Source organism: Rattus norvegicus, chromosome 19 (genome assembly GCF_036323735.1).
Source record: "Rattus norvegicus strain BN/NHsdMcwi chromosome 19, GRCr8, whole genome shotgun sequence".
Taxonomy (NCBI): Eukaryota; Metazoa; Chordata; class Mammalia; order Rodentia; family Muridae; genus Rattus; species Rattus norvegicus.
This window is the reverse complement of record NC_086037.1, coordinates 57261825-57272730: the sequence shown is the minus strand read 5'-3', so window position 1 is coordinate 57272730 and position 10906 is coordinate 57261825. Positions and strand designations below refer to the sequence as shown.

General features: G+C 42.5%; 1 long non-coding RNA gene across 1 annotated transcript; it reads right to left on the bottom strand.

Annotated features, from left to right (window-relative positions):
* Positions 1-1164: 1164 nt before the first annotated feature.
* LOC102555266 (uncharacterized) lies at positions 1165-10566 on the bottom strand. The gene is made up of 3 exons (XR_597261.4): positions 7013-10566; positions 2205-2375; positions 1165-2105 (listed from the first exon to the last, which is right to left on the bottom strand). It is a non-coding gene; the product is annotated as an uncharacterized LOC102555266 (long non-coding RNA).
* Between the last annotated feature and the right edge of the window lie 340 nt (positions 10567-10906).

Sequence of the window (10906 nt, the reverse complement as noted above, 5' to 3'; positions counted from 1 at the left end):
AAAGATGCCTCAACATATAAAAGAGACACGTGCTCCACTATGTTCATCGCAGCCTTATTTATAATAGCCAGAAAATGGAAAGAACCGAGATGCCCTTCAACAGAGGAATGGATACAGAAAATGTGGTACATCTACACAATGGAATATTACTCAGCTATCAAAAACAACGAGTCTATGAAATTCGTAGGCAAATGGTTGGAACTGGAAAATATCATCCTGAGTGAGCTAACCCAATCACAGAAAGACATACATGGTATGCACTCATTGATAAGTGGCTATTAGCCCAAATGCTTGAATTACCCTAGATGCTTAGAACAAACGAAACTCAAGACGGATGATCAAAATGTGAATGCTTCACTCCTTCTTTAAATGAGGAAAAAGAATACCCTTGGCTGGGAAGGGAGAGGCAAAGATTAAAACAGAGACTGAAGGAACACCCATTCAGAGCCTGCCCCACAGGTGGCCCATACATATACAGCCACCCAATTGGACAAGATGGATGAAGCAAAGAAGTGCAGGCCGACAGGAGCCGGATGTAGATCGCTCCTGAGAGACACAGCCAGAATACAGCAAATACAGAGGCGAATGCCAGCAGCAAACCACTGAGCTGAGAATAGGTCCCCCGTTGAAGGAATCAGAGAAAGAACTGGAAGAGCTTGAAGGGGCTCGAGACCCCAAAAGTACAACAATGTCAAGCAACCAGAGCTTCCAGGGACTAAGCCACTACCTAAAGACTATATATGGACTGACCCTGGACTCTGACCCCATAGGTAGCAATGAATATCCTAGTAAGAGCACCAGTGGAAGGGGAAGCCCTGGGTCCTGCTAAGACTGAACCCCCAGTGAACTAGACTATGGGGGGAGGGCGGCAATGGGGGGAGGGTTGGGAGGGGAACACCCATAAGGAAGGGGAGGGGGGAGGGGGATTTTGCCCAGAAACCGGGAAAGGGAATAACACTTGAAATGTATATAAGAAATACTCAAGTTAATAAAAAAAAAAAAAAGAAAAGAAAAAAAAATAAACAAACCAACAAACTCTTGGAAGGGCTGAAGGGATGACTCCGTGGTTAACCATGTTCCAGAGTTCAATTCCCAACAGCTACATCAGGCAGTTTACAATGACCTGACTCCAGCTCCAGGAGGATTGACCCCTTCCAAGTACCAGCATTCATACACATTCACACAGTTAAAAATTAAAAAGAGGTCTTTACAAACTAAAAACAAACAAAAATATGAATCCAAGTGGACATATAAATACACGATTGATAAGTAAGTGGTATTAGAAGATTTACCTGAACAGAATTCCAAATGGTTTATGTGTTTGTCCCTTATTCAAGGGGAAAAATTGTAGATCCATGCATGTGCGCACACAGACACCACACACACACACACACACACACACACACACACACACACACACACACACACTTCTTCATTGTGGGTGTCTGCACAGTGATTTCTGATCAAGGGAGAAGCTACCAAAGGAGAGCTCTCTGACAAAGCAACAGTGGGACCTTTCAGAGGCTGGGCAGGAGAGCTGCATGCCAAGACATCACGACCTCAACCAACTGGAGAGAAAAACCAGACTAATCCCCTAAAGAGGGCTGCCTAGCAACTGCCTCACCTGTGTCCCCTGACCTGCAGGATCACTAGAAATAAGTCTGAGAATCTGTCAGCTCAAGAGGACCCTATGAAGCCATAATAGGTAAACTGGTGGTCTCCCAGAACAGAAAAAAAAAAAATAGATGTCAGATACAGATGAGGGGAATCTGAATAAAATATGAACTTTAAATAATATATTAATATTGTCTGTTATTTATAATAATTGAACATCTCCATGACAGCTATCAGTAGCAGACACTAGATGTGGGTTATATGCAAACTCTGCTCGCTTTCACAATTTTCTATAAATCCAAAAATATTCTAAAATATAAAGTCTAAAATAAAAAAAAATCTATAAGCCAAACGCCACGTGGATTATGATTACAACTAATGTTTACTTCAAACTTTCCAGTCTACAAAGCACTTTCTACCGCATTAACTCGCTAAATGATAAATCCATTACCTTCCAGGATTTGATGATGAGATCATGTTAGAAAGCTTGTCTGAAAAACACATTAATAAAACATGCAACTGTCATTATTTCAATAAAATCTTGTTCTGCGCGGAGGGGAAAAAATGAATCATGAAGGACCAGAATTTACCAGCACAGCTCTTAATTTCTGGCAAATTTCACATCTCGGCTCCATGTGTCAAACCTGCTCTGGGCATGTCGAGCTTCTATTTTGCAGATCTCTAGTGATGTTAACAGCAGTTCTGCATGCTTAATGAAATCCATCTCGAGTTTGCAACAAATCACTTCACCTCTCCCCACCCTAGAGAGCAATGGGGAAAGAGAAGAAAAGGTTCTGGTGAAGCATTCTCTCCCTCCTCACCGGAGCACGGGGCTTTATTGACAGCCTAGAGCCTGCTGGAGCTCTACCAGTCACTGTGGCATCCCAGCAGTGTGCCTCTCCCAGTGCGCCTGCCTTCCTCCTCCCCCTCCACCTGCCCCCACCCTACATCACACCTCTGTTCCTTCCTTTTCCCTTGCTCATGAATCACTTTCCTCTGTCTTCTTCATTACTTTACGTTAATCAGAAAAAAATTAATTTGAAATTTTACTGGTGCCTGTTTTGGGTACTAGGGTGGGGGGTGACTAGGTATACATTACAACATTTTTTTTAAACATGTGACTGTCTCCATGCAGATATGGAAACTCTCACTTCTACACACTACATTTCTCATTTCATTTTTTTCCTAAATATAACTTGCTTAAGTTGTCATCTTAATGCAATGCAGGGTCACCAGGGAGAAGAATGTCTGTGAAAAACCGGCTATATCAGGTTGCCCTGTGAGTATGTCCACTGTCATGATTCCATTAATAGACGGGGGATGACCCAGCCTAAAGATGGACAACACCTGTTCTTGAGTTTGGGTCCTGAATTACGTAGGAATAAAGAGGTACTTAACACAATTTGCTCAGGTGCCTTTATTCTTTCCATGCTTCCTGATCGTGGCCTTGACTCCCACAAATGATGGACTGTAGCTGACTAATTCCTGTCGTCCTTAATACACTTTTCACTGTGATATTTTATCACAACAAAAGAATTAAACTAGAACATCGGGACATACAGGACTTGAAGAGAGGAACTGGAGACATCTCTGAGTACTGCCAGAGGCCCCGAGTTTGGTCCCCAGTCCCTACACTGTAGAACGGCTCACAATCACCTCCAACACAAACTTCAGAAAATGCAACATTCTCCTCTGGCCTCTTTGGGTAACGCTGCACAGAAGGCATATACTCATATAGTCACACAAATAAAACACAAACAAACCTGTAAAAACCAAATAAAGAAGGGGCTACCTAGAAGGGAAGCATCTGAAATATGAGTCAGCTACTTAAACCAAATGATGACCGGCGTCTTCACTATCCCAAAGCTATAGAACAAGACTGAAGTGCAGTCTTGCACTACAATGATAGAACACTTGCCAAGCACACACAAGTTGCTTAGCACAAAAAGGGGGAATGGAGGAGGAAGAAGAGGAAGAGGAAAAGGAGGAGAGAGAAGAGGAGAGGAAGAAGAAGAGAGAGAGGAGGAGGAGAAACGGGAGAAGAAAAGAAGGAGGTGGAGAAAGAGGAGGAAGAGAAGGAGGAAGAGGGGAGAAAGAAGGAAGAGGAAGAAGGAAGAGGAAGAATCTACCATACATTGTCTTAGTTACTTTTCTGGTTGCTATGACAAAATGCCTTACAAGGGTCAGAGAGACAACTCAGTTGTTACAAGATAAGGCTCACAAGGAAAACATCAAAACACCAAACAAAAATCAGAAAGGACGGATTTATTTCCGCTCACAGTTTGAGGGTTCAGCTCACCAAGGCAGGGAAGGCATAGTATCGGAAGCATATGCAGCATGTGCAGTTATGCTATGGCCAGGCAGCAAGGACAAATGAATGCTGTCGCTCAGCAGACAAGCTCGCTCTCTCTCTCTCTCTCTCTCTCTCTCTCTCTCTCTCTCTCTCTCTCGCACACACACACACACACACACACACACACACACACACACTCTTGCTCTCTTTCCTTCAGTATATGACCTCACCCTCTAGGATAATTGTGCTTCCCATAATTAGTGAGAGTCTTCCCAGCTCACTAAACCCTCACAGATATGCCAGAGGTTTTTCTCTGAGGTGATTCTAGATCTTATCCAGTTGGTAATCAGTATTAACCCTCACATGTGTAAACTGAAAGGGAAAAAAATCCTCATGCAAATATAAGCACCAGAAAGGACTCAAGGTCCAGCGTTGGCTTCAAGCTACTCCTCCAGCCTCAATGTCTTTCGTTGTAATGTGATTTAACAGCATCACCCATGGCTGTGAAATTTAAAGGCAACAACATTTAGGGTGTATTACCAACACTTACTGACTATTAAAAAAAGGAAGTGCTCTATTTGAGATGAGAGTTAGCATAGAGAACATTGATTCTTATTCCCAGGTCCATATTGTGTAAGGAAATTGAAAATCTATCCTGGTCTCAGGATAGTGCTTTCTTCTATTGTAGGATTCTTTTGAAATAAATAGTGAGTGTTCATTTATAGAAATTATGTGCCTGGTATTCATAAATAGACCCATAGATCAGTAGCACAATGCAAGTCTCTAGCCCTAGCACTTGTTTCTGAAAAGGCAAAAACTCTGATTAAGTGAGCATGTGATTTGGAAGACAGAATTATCAGTGTCCCACCATCTCTTTCAAAGCAAATTGTTTTAATCTTCTTTAAAGCAAGCACGTAGTGTTATTTCTTAGCTGATAAGGAATACATGTGTTGAGCAAATGAGTGGATAAGTGAACGTTAGGAAATCTATTGAAACTTTAGAAAATGTTTAAATGGAACAGCTGATGGGTATAAGATACCTCACCTAGTAGATAATTAAACCTACTTTTATGTTCCCTATCTGGTAATTAAAATAATAACAAACCCTATTCTCACCACCTGTCAAAGCACTCCCTTAGATAGCTCTGCTTGCTGTCACTAAATGGCTACCCCATCATGAAGGAAAAGGTGAGAACATCCCATGGACACGCCTTTGGATCTGGAGCCCTTCAGAGTTCAAGATATTTTGGTGGTGCACAATTAAGCAAACAAAGTCCCCTAGGATGGGAGAGGGGAAACATAATCCATAATTACTTTCTATCTCATTTTTTCCCTCGGAAAATTATGACGTTTTGAGCAAGAGGTTGAGTGCCAGGACTGGATCAAGAAGGAAGCCTATGGTTTAAGAAGAGGTAACCTCCTTTCCTGTGCATGAGATATTCACCTGTGTTAGAAATGATTTACCTCAGAGAAGCATGGTGATACTTTCACATCCCTAAGTGTGAATATCAGAGTGGCTCTCCTAGGATGAAAGGAACAGCATAGCAGCAACTATTTTTTTCAAGCAGAGTAGAGATCCCACCCCCATATTCAGTTGGCTTGGGGAGAAAATTGGGGCATAACGGTCCTTCTTACCGGTTTGATTCTGTAGGACTGAAGTGGTTTGAATATGCTTACCCAGAGAGTGGTGCTATTAGGAGGTGTGGTAATGTTGGAATAAGTGTGGTCTTGTTGGAGGATGTGAGTCACTGTCTTTGAGGTCCTATGCTCAAGCTCCATCCAGTGCAGAAGAGACACTCTCCTTGTTGTCTTCAGATCAAGTAGAACTCTCAGTTCCCTCTCTCACTCTATGTATACTCTAGTATGTCTGCCTGCATACCAACATGGTTCCTGTCATGATGGTAATGGACTGAACCTCTGAACTGTAAGTCAGCCCCAATTAAATGTTGTCCTTTGTAAGAGTGACCTTGGTTACCGTGTCTCTTCACAGCAGTGGAAACCCTAAAACGGGAATAAACGTTCAGGTTCTGACTTATTTTTCGCTTACTTTTTAAATGTGTGCAGGTGTTTGGCCTGCATGTATAAGCGTGAACTTCATGCACTTCTGGTGCTCACAGTTTACTGAAGAGGATGCTAGATCCCCCTTGAACTGGAGTTACAGATGATTGAAAGTCACCATACAGGTGCTGGGAATTGAACCCTGATCCTCTGGAAGAGCCAGTGTTCTTAATCACTGAGCCATCTTCCCAGTCCCCTGAGTTGTCTCTTTGGTAAGTAAGACAGGTACCCACTGGCCCTATTCTTCTCTAATTTGCAAAGAGTTGTTAAAGAGTGTTTTTTATGTCCCCAAATGAGATGATATTAAGGTGGCACCCATTTCTTCAATGTACAGAAAAATAGTTAGACAGACTTTATCACCCTAAAGGAAACAACCAAAATTTGCAGCACTCAGTAAGGACAAGTCACATGGTACATGAAACCTATAACTCTGTTCATAGGCACAGCTCTCTCTCTCTCTCTCTCTCTCTCTCTCTCTCTCTCTCTCTCTCTCTCTCTCTCCCCCTCCCCTCTCTGAATATATGAGATTACGAGCTACAAAGAAACTAATCGGTTCTCAAAGAAGCCTTAAGCAAGTAAATAAGTTGAAAGCTGTAAAATAGGTCACAGGAAAAGTCACGGGAAAGCCAACTTCCGAATTCAATGGGGGTATGACTTTTTGACCCGCTACCAACAAAGATTGAAATGTTATTCATTTCCCCAGATTTTTATGTAAATTTAATTTTCGTGAAAGTGTTGACTTGCTAACCTTGGAGACTGGTGATGTCTCTATTAATCTACAAAATGAGTCTTAATCATGAGCTCCCCAAACACGCACTTTTTCATCCCCTTAACGGTTCGCCTTCTCTGCAAAATATTATGCGGGGGCCCCTCCAGAACTGTATTTACTGGACAGAAAGTGAAAAGATGTATGAATGTTTCATAATACTGTTCCTCCCCAAGGAATGGTTCCTGGAAGCCAGATAATTACCCCCTGAACACTCAACAAAAACATTAGCAGATCTGAAAGTACATTCTTCCTCAAAAAACCAGGAGCAGAGAAACTTACCTGAAATATCTGAAGACAAAAAAAAAAAAAAAAATCAGGCAATTCATAGAGTTACAGCATTAAGAAGCCTTTAGCTTGGACTGAGATTTCAACCCCCCTGCTACTATAAAATAGAACATTCCATTTTAAATGATTTGGGGGTTTGCGAAATACCAGGGAAGAAGGTGGTGACTGCTTTGGGTTCTCATTAAAGTTTCCTTAATTCGCATATGGATTTGCGAAAGAAATTGATTTCGGCTCTCAGTTACATTGGACCAACACTCCCACTGAGAACTACTGCTGTAGCAGGATACATTTTTAAAAGTCTGTTTGAAGGAATCAGAGAGCTATCAAATCAGTAAGGATTCAGAGAATCAAGAACCCGGGGAGAGGAGCGGAGAGTATTTAGGAGTGCTTTTGCCCTGAAGGCATTTTTCTCACTCCCAAGCAGCACCCACTGGGTTGGGCATCATCACCTCACAAAGGGAGGAGTGGCTGCCCATCTATCCTGGTTGGAGCTCCCTGAGGAGGTTGTGAGAAGATTATAAGTAGTCCGCTGGAGATATGTAGGAGCATTATGGGAAAGTGGGAGCAGACGGAAAGCAGGCAGCCCATCATGGGGTCCCTTTTATTCATCAAGATGCAGAGGAATGTTGTGGCTTAACCTTGGAGTCACTGGGAAAAGGAACAGGGTCCTAACTTTGGATATGCGCCACCTAAAGGATGCTGGGTATTTATGCACCCTTTCTTATTAAGCACTGGGTGGAAAATGTCCCTTATGGTGTCCATTAATTCCACAGCACAGAGAGCTCTCTAAGGATAGAAACTGAGGAGCCTTCTAGAATAACCTTTCAGGCATGAAACTGCGGATGCTGGTGATTGCCAACAGTCCGAAACACGCCAACGTGGTAAACACTTCAGGCTATTAGTGACAACTGGCTGCACCTGTCATAGCCACCCCTTGGAAATGCTCAGAATGACACACACCCCAAAGTTAGTGTGTTTTGTCCAGTCCGTACTTCACTAAAGGCAAATTATTTTAAAAAAATCGACATATGCAATGATGATTTCGTGTCGTACAAATCACGTCTTGCCAAGCATGGTGAAGGTGTAACATGACTTTAATCTCAGCATGGAGGAGACAAGAAGGACCCGGCATCAGTTACAAAGAGGTTCGAGGTTGGTCTGAGCTATAAGAAGCCCTGCCTCAAAACACCAAACTGGGGCTGGGGTCGGAAGCCCTTGTACTGCTGCTTTACCTGAAAACGACTATTGATATATTGCTCTCTTTGTCTCCTTCGTCATGTAGACAGACGCTCCTAGTAATTGGACAGCCTTTCTAACGATCTGGCATAAACCAGATCCTCTTCCTTCGGGGCTATGGTTCCCTGCTTACCACACTCTGTCAGGGCACGCATTTTCTATTCATTTTGGCTTAATCGCCAGGCATGGACACGCGGTGAAATCTCCCTGCCTTCATTAGGAAGCAGACTCCTTACCCTCATGTTAATAATGACCATTTTCCACCAACAGGATGTAACTTCAAAAAAAAATGCATCTGTACTCCTGCTGAGAGTCCGGAATGACAATGGAGTGCTGTAATTTGAGCTTGCTGTGTGGCCTGTTAGAAGCCTCTCTCCACTGGGAGACGAAGCACAGATTTCTCAAGTGGGTCATTGGAGATATCAGTGAATAAAGCCATTCACCCTCCCGCTCTTGGTCCTAAACTGTAGGGGGGTACCATGATGACACTTTCAGGATGTCTGTGAGAGTGTCGTTATGGCCATAATGATGATGATGATAATAATAATAAGTTATTTGCCTCCATCACTGTTGACAATTACATGGATCCCGGGCACAGTGGTGATTGGTGACATTGCTTTGTTGGTACCTTTCAGTCTTCTATGTTTTATCTGCTATTTTCAGAGTCAAGACTACTGAGTTGACTAGAGACATGACAGGGGCTACCAAATCTTCCTTCTCTAAGTCCATGGGGTGGCAGTAAACTTGCCGTTTCCCTCGGGTACATCATCACTACTTCATTAGCTTCTTTTCTCAGGGATGTGATACAATCCCTGACGGGAAGCAACTTAAGGGAGGAAGGGTTTAGCTTCGGCTTACAGTCTAAAGGGATACAGTCCGCCACGGTGAAGACCTGGCAGCAGGAGGGGAAAGCACAGCAGCTAAAGCAGGAGGCTAACTGACCACGATGCAGCCCTACTCGGGTAGCAGAGGGCACACAGAAACTGGGACTGGGCTATAAAACATTCAGGCTCACCCCCAGTGACCCACTTTCTCCTTCAAGGTCCCACCGTCTAAAACTTCGGCAACCTTTCAAACAGCACCACCAGCTTTGGAATAAGTGCTTTAAATGTGTGAGATAAGCACCTTCAAACCATAATAGCGAATTTTTGGTGTTTCTTGACCAAAGGGGGAAATTACGGACTTCCACATCCTCTTCACAAGGCAGATAACAAATGTAAGCTGTCTGCCAATGATGCATGTATATCTTTCCTACATAACAGAGTACCAGAAGATATCTCGGGGTGATGGAGGAAGACCATTGGGTTCCCCAGAGATAGCTGGTATAGGACTCAGTTGGTGATCTGACATCCATTTTTTTTCTATTCTAAAAAAGAAACACATTTGGTCTTTTGGGTAGGAAGTAATCCAAAATTCTAGGATGTGAGTTTGAACACAAGTGGTTTATTCTTGAAAGGAATATAAGGAGATGGTGCAGAGAAGGGGATTCTAGGAAAGTAGCTGACCACATGGAATTAAACTATGGAGGTTAGAACAATGTCTAGGACACAGTTATTCCACCCAAGGAAAGTGTTGCATGTACATTATATAACTGCCAACCCACAGGTAAGGACTGCATGGGAGAATTTTTAGTTCTTGAGCACAGGTCATGTCACACATGAACAAACTTCCAGACACATGCATAAGATATACACGAACACATATGATCTGACCCTTGATGGAGTAGAGATAACATAGGTACAACCCTATCAGCAACAACCGCTGAATCAAAGTAGAGCTTTCCACTTATTCCAGGAAACTCAACACCTATCAAGCTGTAAATCCCACAACCAAGCAGAAGAGGAGAGACAGCGCATTCCCTCACAGCTGACAGTTATCACCACAGTAAGACTATGGAAGTCGAAAGCCAATGGAATGTTACCAAACTGCTGAAAGAAAATGGTTTCAGCCTAGATATCTACACCTAAAGAGAGGCATCCTTCAAAATCAAAGGAAATGAGTTCCAGGACAACAAAAACTAGAACACTCAGCATCAACAAAAGTGTTTTAAGATTACCTTGTGTGCCAAAACACTAACAGCGAGGTGTTAGAAAGTATCATTTGCATGTGAAAAGCTTAGTCAAATAAAATGGACTGCTTAAAATAAAATAAATCCTGAATAATAAAGAATGGATAAAGAGTATTTCATAGTACAGAGATGCTGGCACTCAGAAATCTCCATCTCAGTAAGTCCTCTAGTGGAAGGGAAGGGATGTGAGGACAACTTAAGATCACAGATTAAAGGAATACAAGCATACATACTACAAAAACAATTTATAGTTAATTAAAATAAGTAATAAAATATTAATTCTGTGGGGAGAATTTTGAGAGAGAAAACAAACAGAAAGTATCAAGAATGAAACATATATACTATATTAAAAAAAAACTGAAAATTGGGACTGGAGAGATGGCTCAGCAGTTAAGAGCACCATGGGCTGTTCTTCCAGGATAATCAGGTTCAAGTCTCAGCAGCCACACAGCAACCCACAACCATCTGAAACTCCAGTTCTAGGTGATCTGATGCCCTCTTGCCCAGGAACAAGGCATGCGCAGGGTGAACAAACAGACATGCGAAATAAAAATAGACCCATACACATAAAAAGTTTTATTCGA